Source organism: Artemia sp. Qi Xiang Cuo, chromosome 8 (genome assembly GCF_049724085.1).
Source record: "Artemia sp. Qi Xiang Cuo chromosome 8, ASM4972408v1, whole genome shotgun sequence".
In the NCBI taxonomy this organism is placed as follows: Eukaryota; Metazoa; Arthropoda; class Branchiopoda; order Anostraca; family Artemiidae; genus Artemia; species Artemia sp. Qi Xiang Cuo.
This window is the reverse complement of record NC_142801.1, coordinates 8,163,356-8,177,989: the sequence shown is the minus strand read 5'-3', so window position 1 is coordinate 8,177,989 and position 14,634 is coordinate 8,163,356. Positions and strand designations below refer to the sequence as shown.

At 35.9% G+C, this 14,634-nt stretch overlaps 1 protein-coding gene across 2 annotated transcripts in view; it reads left to right on the top strand.

Moving 5' to 3' along the window:
* The window catches only part of LOC148949127 (carboxypeptidase B-like), a 111,813-nt gene that overhangs the window by 14,309 nt on the left and 82,870 nt on the right, over nt 1–14,634 (top strand). The window contains exon 1 of one of the 2 annotated variants that reach the window (XM_089092833.1): nt 13,502–13,636. The exons of the other annotated variant lie outside the window; for it this stretch is intronic. The gene's annotated coding sequence lies outside the window, so the exon portion shown is untranslated. Of the gene's footprint in view, nt 1–13,501; nt 13,637–14,634 lie in introns of those variants that run through there. 2 annotated transcript variants of the gene reach the window in all.

Genomic DNA, 14,634 nt, shown 5'->3' with positions numbered 1-14,634 from the left:
TTATTTTATCGTATGACTCCTGCCAAATACTGTAACAATATTAGATTTTTTTCGGCTTTTCCAAAAACATTTTATCGCAATTTTTAATTATTTTAGTTAAGAGTGTTGTTTTGCTCGACATTCAGAGCCAACACAGAAATGATCTGAATGGTGTTTTAAATTGATACATGTTCCCTTCAACAGTTCACCGGAACCACTAACTGTAAACCCTGATGGTCTATTGACTAAATACTGTCCCTACTACTACTACTCTATTCAATAATAATAATAATAATAAGAAGAAGAAGACGAATAAAGAATAAAATTTTCTTTTATTATATTCATAAAAAAAGTGCCAATACATTGAAAAAAGCACATTAAACATGAAAAAATGCACTTTTTTTTAAATTTACTAATAATAAAAAAAAATACAACATTTACATAGGCACACTGAGAATAAACACTTAAATAAATTCACTTTTTTTTGTTTATTTATAGAGAAAAAATACAACATTAGAATAAAGCACTTGAAAAAAAAATATCACTTTTTTTTTGAATGAAACATTTACAAAAAAAAATCTGCTCTAAGTAAAAAAAAGAGATAACTTTGATAGTGGCGGTGCGCCCCCCGCTGGCCGCCCCCCCCCCCCTGGGCCGCAAGGCCCCACCCCCCAAAGGTTTTAGGAAATAATTTAAAGGACTTTATTCAAAACAAGACTTTCCCTATGGATAACACATTCGACCCGGTCTGAAGTTAAATAGTGTCCAAGGGGGAGGGTGGTCACACCGTCTTGACAAACATAGACCTTGTCAGAGATGGTACTCACGGCAATTTTTTCTACACTTACAGTAAAGTTTCTGTAGTTGAGAGACCGAATTGCCAGCAATTTGGCTCGTGGAATTGTATTTTGAACAATACAATTCCTATAAATGTCCATGTCGAAATTCTTATCCACATAGCGCGCGGGTACTCCTTTGCAACGTTTCTTGATTTCCTCGTCGTGTATCTGTATAAAGTACACCTTCGGACTTACAAACATACCAAGGGAAATCATGTCGCTTCCCGTTTCTGATTGAAAAAATAAAAGCTGATTGGGTGCTCGACGTTTTACTAGCTCGGGGTAAAGACCACTCCAATTGGTGTAGTCCATTCGTGAGCTGATAATTTCACCGTGCGCCAAATCATCAATTAGATTTGGGGTTTTTACTTTTAACAGTAGAGAATCCGTATCCCCGTAGCAGACCTCTACTTGCCCCTTTTCTGGCCACTGTACCCTAGCCACATTGTAGTAGAATTCCAACATGAGATTTTTAGAGATCTCCAAGATCGCACTGCCTGCAGCAATATTTTTATTCAAGACAATGCGTCTTTTTTTCCTATTCAATAGTACCATGTCCGGGCCAATGATTGTGAAGGAAGTGTAATTTGGATCGGCAATAATTCGAGCACATTGTTCGGGATCGGTCACGACGTCACAACGAGTCCTATTGCGAACACTCTCACACATTTTGCCGAAAGCCGAATTCAAAATGAGTTTATAAATTTTTTTTTCGGCTTTCGTCTGCGCTGCAGAATGTTTGTTGACAAAAGTTCAACAAACATTTTCAGATAGGGTTTTTGACTAAACTGGAGTGCTCTGTGAACCTTTGTGACGTTGAAACCGTTGTTGCACATCCATTTTAAAGCTACATGATGTACAACTATGTTTTTTTTCGGCAGAAGCTCAGCAATAAGTTTTTGTTTTGAAGGTGACCAATGCAATCCGTCCACCTCGACTAAACGCCCATTGCGAGGTCTCAAAGAGTCCCTATTAACAGTTCTATTGATTCATAGGAAAACAAAATCCTTTACTGAATCGTGAAGTTCGACTGGTATCTCTCCATCAATTTCAAAAAACCATCCAACCGGTCCATTCTCCTCAACACTGTCAATGTTGGGGAAATGGGTCATTGAGCCATTTATAGTCACCGCAAGGTAGCGCATAATGGGACATGGCCGAGGGGTAGAGAGAATTCATATCAAGGAAAACTGCATCCGATTTTGTCCCCGTCTTCTCTCCTGTTGGATCATTTTCCAAGATACGATCCCCGTGAAAAACAAAACCACCCCTCATTGACCTTTCAATGAACAGATGCTGATAAATGTCTGTGATTAGCCCAATTTTTTCCCCACTAATTTTCAGGATGAGATCCATCACTAGATGAGGAGGTGAAAAATAATAGCAGAAAATCAAGATTAAATTCCTCATAGATTTTGTCCGTATTTTTACACATAATGTCTAACAGAGTTAACACGTCACTCGACAAATACAGCTTGCAGTAGTCAAACCCATTTTTACACCCTCCCTCTGCCCACACTTTTTTAGCAAAACTGTATTCATCGGGGGTTCAACTACGATCGTGAAGACTGTCGTAAAACGATTCAATCAAAGGAATAGAATCCTCGGCGAATCTCGACATGTAACAATAATAATCATAAGGATATATTCCCTTGACCGTCAACAAATCATATAAATAATTTGGAAATTGTTGCTTGAGAAGGGGGAAAGCATTGCAACCGTCATCGTTTTTCTGCACCTGAATTAATTCGCTCAATGATTTAGGGAAAAAACTGTAGGAATCTAAAAAGAGAATTTTATTCGTGTACTCAACGTCGGCTTCAACAAATTTCCACATAAATTCAAAAACAAGCAACTTTTCCGATGATTTACGTATGATTTTGTAGGTAAAGCTGTCTATCACCCATGCATCATCCACTGTTCCATTTCTTTGAAGATGCGCCAATGCTGGTAGCACATACTTCAGATCGTAGTTAGAGTTATGTATAAAAATCGGAAGAAAAAGTTGCTGTTTAATTTTTAAATTACATGAATTGTGAGCCCATCCCCGAAAGTTACTTTTTCCCGTTGAATTGGGATCAATAAGGTGGTCGTGATCCTGCACCGCGTCTTTTGGAGCAAGAGCATCTCTACAAACCCAACAAATTTTCCCCTTTTCTAGTGCCAGTTGCTCTTTATCTGACAATGTCATTGGGTAGTTGGTGTGACGTAATCGTGAAATTGCGCCATTTGCTGTTTTTATTAAAGATACCAATAACTTTTCCATGCTGCCCTTCTCTATAGCCAAAAAAACTCTTCCAACTGCATTTTAATATCGGAATCACGACGAGCATGTTCATAAGAACATGCAATTAGTTTGTGTTCAATGACTATATTTGATTATGATGGATATGAGATTTCCATTAATCTTGATTCGCTGTCTAAACACACATTATAGATCAGCGGCGGAGACTTTTGGAACTTTCTAAATTTTAAAATGTATTTGACTTCTGTTGGCATTTCAATTCTCTGATTGACATTAGTTTTGCAATGGCTCATGTGGTCCGAAACTGTTCGTTAATTTCGAAATGGGGAAAGGCAACTGGAGCAATAGAAATGCTCTCCTTTCTTCAAACATTTGGATAGGAGTCGACTTATTGCTGTAACGGGAAAAAAATTACCATACGAATTTACATCTTTGGGAGGCTCGTAAATAACCCAAACCCAATTTTTAACATTTTCCACTGACGGTGTCCTCACTAAGTACAAACTTCTTTATAATTTGTTTTTTTCCCCCATTTATAAATTCAGTATCATATTGAAGAACAACCCACCCCCCCCCCAGGATTTCAATTGCTTCCTTGAAAATTCTTTTTTCTATAAAGGTAAATCGATACATACACACAAAAAAAAAAAAAATTAAATTATGTCAAATTTTACCACCGTTGCGTGCAAGTCGGTCGAGATTTTTCATTGTTAACTCATTATATAATGTTTTATGGGCTGCTGCTAAAAATGAAAATTTAAAGCATTGCAGCCCTGTGTCAAATTTGAAACCCTGAACCCCTCCTGTAGCCGACAAATCTGGGTGGCATTTAATTTTTAGATTACCCGCTCCCCTTAAAATAAAGTTTTTTTTTAAATCTATTGAGATTCATGTCCATGCATTCAATGTATAAAATGGTTGACCCACTCCCTCTCTCATTAAACGTGTCCAAAGTTTCTATTACTTTATTCACCCAGTTGAAAAATTTATCCTCAAATTCATTTAGACCGGGGTAAAAAGTCTGGTTGCCAGTTGAAACATGAAAATAAAAAATATCTCCGGATGCTCCCTTTTGTAAATAAACTTTTTGATTCACTGATGCTTTAACTCCTCCTTGACCCCCCCATTTTTGAATCTGAATCTCAATTTGCGCTCGAATTGTGTCGATGTAGCAATGGAGAACATTCACAGGGTCAGTTAAAATAATGCCCCCTTCAACCACGCTTTCCTCGGGAGGGTTAAAATCTACCCTATATGTTTGTATGTGATTTAGAGCAGACTCTAACAAATGAAATGCACGTAAGTTCCAGGACATAGCACTATTTTCTCGTCCAGCGCCAATTTTTACAATACCCAATTCACTAATAGTAAAGTTCTCATCAAAAATGTCCCCAGAAAATTTAGGCTCAACAATTTGCATTGTTGTATCATTAAGCGGAATGGTGGGGGGTGACATAGAATTGTCAATACCCCCGGTCTTTCCAACTGCAATGATTGAAGATGGCACGAGGTCTCCAAGTAAATTTTCCGAAGTGTTTGGTCGCAATTAATCGAACCGGCCTGTATTACTTTATAAGATGATTTTTTTATAAAGACCCGGTTGAGTTGTCCTAGCAACATTACCTAAATGTCCGTGTACAAAGCTATCTACCCAGTTCGAATCCTCTATCATATCAATTTCACAAGTTAAATCGTCTAGGCTAGCTATTTCCCCAAAAAAAACTTCGTTAAGGAAACCCCCTTGCCATTCCATATTATCTACAACTAACGTAGGTTTGTCTCTGAGCTCCACTGGTAGCGTTAGAATCTGTCGTGTAAGTGCCAACGTTTCACCATACAACAGCAGTGTTTTTTCATAAATCTGTAGAAAAATGGTTTCATTTTCTATGTGAAGTAAGCATTATTTCATCAAGTTGAAAGAATCATGTTCATTTTAGTTGTATATTTACCTGAATGAGAGCTGGATGGTCCTTTTTAGAGCCCTGGGGAGGACCTTTGGGGACCTGGAGCTTCCTTTGGGGTAGGAGGATCGGAGCCCTTTCGAGTTGGGGTAGAGGACTTCACAACACTGTTCAAATAGAACTTGTGTATTATAACGACCCTAGAGTTTCAGCCTCAAATCGTTTCGAAAACATATTCTAAAATAATCTTTTAGAATGTCTCTAACTGTTTCGCCGAAATGTCCAAAACGGTCTCGCCCAAATAATGTTTTAGATAACACTGCGTTGTCACATTTTAAACTATTAAGAATTCTTTTTCCTGTGTTAATATCTCTTTATCTAAGATAAAAACCTCCAGTTATTTGAAACCCACTTTGTTACGAGCGATTAACATTCAAATTATAACTGTCGGATTAATATTCAACCTTTCTGCTGGGTTATTTTGATAAAGGATTAAATTACACGCAAAGCTAAGTGCAAAAACATATCCCAGTTTAAGAACGGTTGTTCAATTGTCGACTGTGAAATAGTGATTTGTTTATATATAGAGTTTGTTTAATGAAATAATGGATTTTTTTCATTAGAAAACAACTTGCTTAAAAGGGAAATTGCCTGTAAAGTTTTATAAATCTTTAGATAAGTAGAACAAGCTAATTGGTATTTGTGTGTAATAACCACTCTTTTATATACTAATCATTCGTGAAATACTACGAACAGAAAATGAAATATGATTATTATGGAATAGTTTAAAAACAAATTTAAGGTTTACTCATCAAAAGTTACGTGCGGGATAACATTTTCCTTATTTTTGGATAAGCGGAAAGAAAAAAAATTATACGAATGTGCGAATTCAGAATGTATTTGTGAATCTGAAGTTACTGTCAAAGCTCGTCTAAGATTGTATTCTTGATCTTGATCAGATGAGGCTGATGTACTGTATGAGAGAACACATTTCCTCTTGAATTTCCTGCCAGGTTGCATGGAGGTCTGTATAGAGCTGGCACTTGGCTTGATTACTCCTGTCTCGGCATTGTCATGGGTTTCATTCAATTTTGCACGTTTTTGCTGCGATGATTGATCAACGGCATTCTAAAAATATAAAAATCATTTTCAATTTTAAAACTATTTGGTTTATGAGAGAGTACTGCCCCTTCAATATTACTGTCAAAAACTCAGAACGTGAAAAAATTACGCAATTTAATTAGCTTGCTCAATTCTTACTTATTTAGAATATTAATAGAGGACATTGGGCGTTCAATTCCATAATATCAAGCACGAAAAAGTTGACAATTATATATTTTTTATGCAAAGCTTTTAAAACTTATATACCTAAATTACGAATATCACAGTACTAAACCCCCAAAATTTGAAAAAATGACACAAGCAGTTAACCTGGACTAAATAAATCATTGTAAACGAAGAACTTTTTTCTCTTTCCATATTATCAATTAAAGTGCCCTGTTCGTAACAATTACAGTACCCAGTTCAGGCATAGTTCTTAAGTTAATTCAAAAATCAATTTTGAAAAAGCCACTTAATGAAAAGACAAAAATAGATTTTTTTTTTTACAGAGAAAGTGACTGATCCTGTTTTGAATATTCAGCGAAATGCTTTTTAAAAGAGCTAACAACACAGTGAAAAAAAAGCGTAATAAATGAAGGTAAAGTAAATTCTTCCTTAACTTAATGACGAGACAAAAAAAATAGATTTATTTTTATTATAGCGAAAATGACTGACCCTGTTTTGAATATTTAGCGAAATGATTTTTAAAATAGCTAACACCACGGCGAAAAAAAAGCGTAAGAAAGGAAGGTAAAGGAAATTCTTCCCTAACTTAATAGCGAGACAAAAATAGATTTCTTTTTATTATAATAATGAGAAAATTTTACTCACCAGAAGTCGCTTAGAATTTTCCATATCTATGTAAATGATCTCAAAAATATTGATACTGGTAGAATGAATGAACTATTCAAACTCTAGAAAATTCTAATCTGAAACTTGAATATATACGAAAAAAAATAATTGAATATATTGGCAGCTATACAACACGCACCGGTTTTCTGACACGCATTTACCCTAAAAGACATGTATATCATGAAGTAGAAATCTAGTCTACGTAAATTATGTCAGAAAACTTGTCCTTCATAACATATTATGCTATTTCCAACTAGCGCAAAATGGAACATAAAGTAGTAGAATTATAAGGCCATATGAGAGGATACTCACTCTCTTTGAAAAGGTGTAGAGTTTCTATAGAATAACGTTGAAATTCATATAGCTTCCATAGAAGTATTAAGCCATGTGAGAGGATACTCACTCTCTTTGAAAATAGCATAGGAAGGTCCCAATTGACATAGGAAGGAATGTAAAGGCCCCAAATAGCATAGGAAGGAACGTAAAGACCCCACATGACATAGGAAGGAACATAAAGGCCCCAAATAGCATAGGAAGGAACGTAAAGGCCCCAAATAGCATAGGAAGGAACGTAAAGGTCCAGAATCCATAAGTACATGCTCTGGAAAGGTGCCAAGGAACGTAAAGGCCCCAAATAATACAGGAAGAAACATAAAGGCGGCAAAGTATAACCTTGATTACTACTGACTAGGCTTGGGGTCCGATTGAAATTTTTTCGGGGCCCTTTCAACATATTAAAAATTTTCGTTAAACCCAATGTCACTTGTCTTGTCCCTGAGGCTGTTACCCCGGTGAAGCAGTGGATTGATTTACATTATTCTCGGCTTCTTGCACTTTCGTGTTACCTTTGTCGTAGTTGTTTGTATCTCGCAATATTTGTTCCAAAAGATCAATTAGGTTACGAGATATCTCATAGTTTAACGGATATGCAAGGCGTTCAAGGGGTCAAAGAGGTTCATCGGGGTTTGATCATGTGTAGGTGGTTCAAAATCACATTCACGCGTCTGCGATAGATGTGGTGCTAGATTGATTTTGTGATAAGCTACGTTGACACTAAAAACATTGCGACTATTAGTGAGTTTGATCATCGTTTCTGTTAAATGAAGCTAAAGCTAAACATATGCTAAAGTTTTGCATTTGTTTTTTGAGCTCTTTAGACAGCAAGGACGCCTTATAACAAGACAAACCTTTTGGTTTTCATTTGGAATTTGTGGAGGTGGCAATGAAATTCCAACAAGCAGGCAGCAACGTCCACATAAATTACCTCTGCTCGCTATTTCCTTTGTAGGAACAAAGAGGAAAACACAATGAATATACACAACTTGAAGGGTCCGAATGACTTAAAATTAAGACTTGGGTCGTTTAGGCATCTTTGTATGTTTGCAATGGGTTTTGCGCCACAGTTTGTTGGCATCGAAGATTGCGAAGGCGTTGTTATTCTACCGTAGAATTTGTTTATTCTTGACTTTCATTTTGGACTCGTTCTGATTCTTGCTTTTTCTAGTCTTCTAAAAACACAATTCTTCATTCTTCACTTTCATTTTTGACTCGCTGTGACATTCACTTTTGCTTGTCTGCTAACCACACAATTCCTTATTCTTCAATCTTATTTTTGACAAGTTTTGATTTTCCCTGTTGCTTGTCTTCTAACCACATATTGCTTTGCTCTTTATATTCATTTTTGATTCGTTTTTATCCAAGTTGTTGCATGTCTTGCAACCGTTTTATTTTGTTTCTTTGGTTTTGTTTTTATCTCTTTGGAATCTTTGCTTCTGCTTATTATTTAACCGTATATTTCTTTGTTCCTTAATTTGTTTATCATTACTTTCGACTCTTTTTTAGTAACCACATTTTTTTGTTCGTCACTGTTGTTTTGCCTCGTTTTAATTTTTGCTGCTGCATATCTTTTAACCGTGCATTTCTTTGTTCTTTACTATTGTTTTCGACTCATTGTAATCGTCGCTTTCGCAAGAATCCTAACCACATATCTTTTTTCTTAATTTTCGTTTATGTTACTTTAAATATTTTATCAAAGCCCTTTGCCTTAGCTGCCTGTTTTGGTCTTTTGCAGTTGATGGTCTAGGTTGTTCACTAGATTTGTTCATTTTCAACCATCATAAAATTACATTTCTCATTCCTTCCTCTTTATCTTGTCTCAGTTGATGGTCCCGTTTTTCCATTTTGAGCAAGTGTTAGCATGCGTTTTTGTCCTCTTGGTATGAAATTGCCGAAAATGCCTTCTGTAAATCGACTCATTATACTTGGTATTTTATACTTAGATTTGTCTCTTGTGCATTTTTACATACTTCGAAGCTACTAAAAACAATAGAACCACTCCTGGGCCGGAAATGGCATATTTCTGCTTTTTAAATTTTCTGGTAAACATGACGTTGCTCATATGAAAATATTTCCCAAATGACAGCTCTTAACATGTTTTCTCAAACTAGGACCTTTTAATCGTTTTTCAGGTCAGGAAATCCCAAAATGCCAATTCTTTCCCCAAAAATATAAAGTCATTTTCGAGAAAAAACTAAAAGACACATACATGCATTAAACAACAAAATTAGTTACAAATATTTCTCGTTTACACAATACAAAACAGTTATTGAATATAAATTTATACCTCTGAATATGAATACATGAATTTACATATTTCTAAGTTTTTTGTTCTGTAAATTCTTCTATAACTGTTTGAAAATCTAATTTCCTTGCGTCTTCACTTTTATTCTGCATAACTGCTGAACTATTTAATCTATTACTGATTCATTGTTTATATCAGATGCTTTTTTTTATAAGTTTTTAGCCTGAAAAAATGATCTCTCTCGCACTCTCTCTCTCTCTCTCCAGGAGGAACGCTTGCAGTAATTTGCAAGAATATTTTACAATTCTGAAAAAATCGTGTTTATTTTGAAGCGAGGGGCTCTTTCAAATTCAGGGTCTCATTGAACCCAATTGATCCAATCATCCTTTAACCGGCTTTGCGTGAGACAGGGTGGCAGCTGCTATTTTTGACTTTAATTTACCCTCCCCCTCAGACTCCAGCTGAAATTTGGTTTCTTCTAATTCTTCTCAAAGCTAAGATAAGCCTACAGAGTTCAAGTACCCACAGAAACGAATCAGTTTTCCTTAATATATCTTTACCTTTACGGTACCAATTTTTTCAGTTTTCACTGTGATTTACACTTGATTTGGAATTTTTCATATAGCCAGTAAGGTCTTAGAATGTAATTGGTATGCAAATTTCGTTTTTTAGAGTTTCGGTTACTTTTGAGAAGAGTCACTCTTACTATACAGTTTGTTACCATGAACTGTTTGATGATGTATTAATCTAATCAGTATAAACACAATACAACTTCAGTCCTTATATATACTATTTTAAAAACTATTTCTTTTTTAATTACGAAAGGCACTAGATGTAGCAATTTCCTTTCAAATGAGCCATTAAACAGCTCTCTATGATTTTTAAGTGCACCACTAGCTGCACCGAAAAAAGGAAAATAACAGTAGATCACACTGTCAGCTGCAATAATAATTATATTAATGCTTCAATTATTAATGGCTATACTAGGTAAAAAATTTTTTTTTTGAAAATCTTCCAGGGTTTTCCAGCTGAATCAGACTAATTTTGATGCTCTGAGTCCAAAAATGACCTTGGTTTTGCTCAATCAGGTCAAGATTATTTGCTACAGAAATTAAAATAAAATCTGTTCTGCGTACAAAAGACAAATTTCTGCGGATTATCAGCTAAGAAACCCCTGACGATTTTTTTTGTTTTCCTCATGAAATAACAGTCAACGTATCCAATTTCAGTTTTTTTTACTCCATCAAATTTGATAAGAATAAATCATAATATTAGTACAAGAATGACTGTTACGTGGCACAAAAGTTTAAAGTTCACGGCATAAATCATCATGTCTTCAATTCTTGTGTGTGAGCAGCTGCTGGATTGTCTCTCTTCAGCGACCATCAGTAGTCCATCATCATGGCTGTATCTTCCATGTTATCTATCGTTCATTTGGCGCATGTCCTGATGGAATCTTTCTCCCTGCTCATCGCTCGTCGCCCCAAGGTTTTCAAGAAACTTCTCCATGTGTGGGAACAGGAAGTACATCCTCATACTCTTCAAACACCCAGGTTTGTGGAAATCCTCTATCATACTGCTGACGAGCATGGTGGGATTTGCTGCCTTCGTGTTCCCCAGTAAGTTCTTCACTACCTGGAAAACCTATTTCCCTGCGGTGCACTCTGGCGTATTCATTAGGTTTTCTAACTCTGTGTCCTTTATGAGCTGCCGTATCTTTGGGCCATAGAAAATGCCGGCCTTAAGCTTCTCAATGGTCAGTGGAGGAGAGGCTCGGCACAGGTAGTTGAAGCACCTCCGAATCTTGTCTAGAGCCTGCATGAACTGCTTCATTAATCCAAGCTTTATAGGTAGCCGTGAGACCAGTTTTTTCTTCCGGTCAATAAGAGGTTCGCTTATGATTTTTATTGCCCCAGGTAGTAACTACTCTGACGCAAGTCACTCAATCCTTAAATATTTCTGGCATCTATCTCAACTGTCCCACATACAAATAAAAAATGGGTACTTTGTGAACCCATACTGCAGACCAAGTAGGAAGTTTACCGTATTGAAGTCGACGCAGATGATCCAATGATACTGCTCCTATAGGATTTTGTCAAGCACGTACATACAGGTTCATATTTTTCTTTAAGAGCTGTGGAATGTACAAGAGTGATTGAGACGAACTGGTTCAAGTTGTGAATGAGCACACACTTCAAACAGCGCTTGTTGCTGTCAATGAAGACTTGCCAATCTCTCGGATCTTATTGAGAAGCACCATGATTGCCAAGAAGACCAGCAACAACTCGGAAATGCACGAGGTCTTCCTCCTGACAGAACTAGCCCATATAGTCGTCATACCTTCTACAAAAGAAAGTTTTATGCGCGTCCTCACCAAGTAGATTTTTCTCTTTGAGTCTGGAGGCCAATGGCTCGGAGGAAGTCTTCGACAGGTTTATACTTCTCTTCTGTATATCCACCCTCGTCTACACTGGTGGCCTTGTCATTGCTGTCGGGAAGCTCTGTGAAGGCTGTTACAGGAATTTATTCGCAGTGAGTAACTGGACAGCAGTCTGACGAAGGTCGGGGGAGGCTATCTCGATTCTTCCGGTTGATTCCGGTAGTATTGATGACACAGAAGTTACAATCCCATACATGGTCTAACGGCTCCCTCCGAACCATTCAAATCCCATCCTTCAGTGAAGTTTTCGCACTCCTCGTCAACTGCCCCAGGTATTTCATGCACGTCATGCACGCTGTATGCGGTGCCCAAGACTTATATTGGTTACCCAATTTGACTTCAAAGTAAGCCCCATAGGCGTGCTTAACCATTTCCGTGACGTTTCTCTTGTCCATTGACAGACTGTAATCTCTACAGATGTAGCAGAAAGTATTAAGATAATTCCTGCATTACTGTCGCTCCGAACTCAGATCAATCAAGTGAAAGAAATAGAAAAATGCAGGTTAGTGCTTGGCAATGAAGTATAAAATCAATTTTATAGGCTAAGGGTTAATCAAATAAAATTCCAAACACGCATACACGTATGCAGCTATTTTAGAGAAATAGCATAATTTTATAATTCAGTATATTTTTCAAGAAAAATATGATTGAACTAAAAAAACCTCATATTAACATTTTTTTAGCTAGTCAGTAAGGCCTATGGCTATATCTAAAAAATTTGACCAATTAGAGCGAAATGAATTTGATATTCGGACTCAGGACACCGAAATTAGATCAAAATCAGTTGAGAAACCCCTGGCGATTTTTTGGCTGTTACCAAGTGCTATAATTCGTTCTTTAATATAACAGTATTTAATATTATACCCATAAAATCATACGTCGATTAGTTGTAACCAATCAAAAACAAAACTAATTCAGCAATTTTCAAGTGTTTTTGTTTGAATTTTCAAGTTTGAATTAAAAAATCAATTTTGTTGCTCAGACGTCATAAATATTTTTGGAGTTTACATAATAATCTTAACAATTCTGAACTGAAAACTACAATAAAATTCATTTTGAACTTTTTTTATAGCAAAATATAGCACAAGGTTATAGAGATGCTCACTTTTGGAGTTAAGCCGAAAAAGCTTGTAGTTAATATAACAACCTACGATTATGATATCATTCATCAATCTTATACATGGAAAATAAATTTTTTCTAAATAATTTATTCTGTTTTAAAACTTAAGTATGTTTAATTACAAAATACACTAGATATGGCAATTTCCTTTAGAATGAGCCATTAAACAGCTCTCTATGATGTTCCAGTGCCCTGCAATCTGAGTGAAACAAACGGAAAAAAATACTGACGATGCAGAATATTGTGGTTTCAGCCACTTTTCTTGATTTTCAAGCAGTGTATTTTAATCGTTATTCAATCCAAGGGACAGTAAGTTTCTTATATAGGGGTTTTGGACAACGTGATTCTAATAGTGTACTTTATGTTTTGATCTGACTCCTTTTTTTAGAAGTTATGGGCTATTATATTTTTCACTCTGGGATGTAATCGTCTCTTCTAGGTTGCTAGCTACCACTGTAACCCAGAATAGCTGCCGCTGCAAATCGGATATTTTTATTTCTGTTACTATTTGCTAAGGATCGTTTTATACTGTAATAACACAAATTTTCAAAAAGGATTTAGCCCGAGCTTATTTGCAGGTAAACTTTTATTCATATTAATAATCGCTTCCGCCCCCCCCCCCCGCACCGTAAAACAGGGGTGATATTATACTCCAATAAGAACTGATGTAATTGTCTATATGAAATAAACAGGTAAAACCCCGTCCCTTCCTGCTATATATGAGCAATATCTTTCAAATGAGCCATTAAACATTTCAAATGAGCCATTAAACATCGCTTATAAATTATGCTAACCCAATAGCCCCACCTGAGACACGGCACCAAAAGTGCAATTTTTAGTGTCATTTGGAACTTTCTGATGGTGGAATTTATGTGAAGGACGTATATATGAGCAATATCTCTTATGTTGGCTTTAAAAGATCTGTCCAAGATGTTCTGGTAGCCTACTAGTGCCAAACCCTTGAGAAATTAAGAAAAAAAATAGCCCATATTGAACCCAATCATAGGAAATGGCAGTACAATGCAAGATAGTATTATAGATCAGCCGCTTTTAAGGAGAAAATGGCTTAATAAACTTAAAAAGAATTAGCATTAGATTCCTTATTTTATGCTCTTTCCATATATCACATTTCTGTTTCTGACAGTGCATCTTATCTTCCCTTAATGATCCTGGATACATCCCTAAGATAGCCTATATAAAACTGCTACATTGCCAAAGAAATTAAATTAAAGTCTTTATTTTGTCTCTATGATCCAAAATCTTTTTCATTTTAGAAGATGTAGTGAAACTAGATCAAACTATCTATTTTAATGTACCAAAGTAGGTTAGATCCTAATCTAAATTATGTAAAAAATGATTCTATTTTAAAAACTGATATGTTTTTAATTACACAATGCACTAGATGTAGCAATTTTCTTCAAAATGAGCCATTAGACATAACCTGAACCATTAATAATAATCTGATTATAAACAGGAAATCTTTGAAAGGGTAAGGGACGAACCTCAAAGAATCGGGTAGCTAATTAAGTCCAATGTGTGCAATGGTTTGTTTTTCTAATGATCGTTCTTTAATATA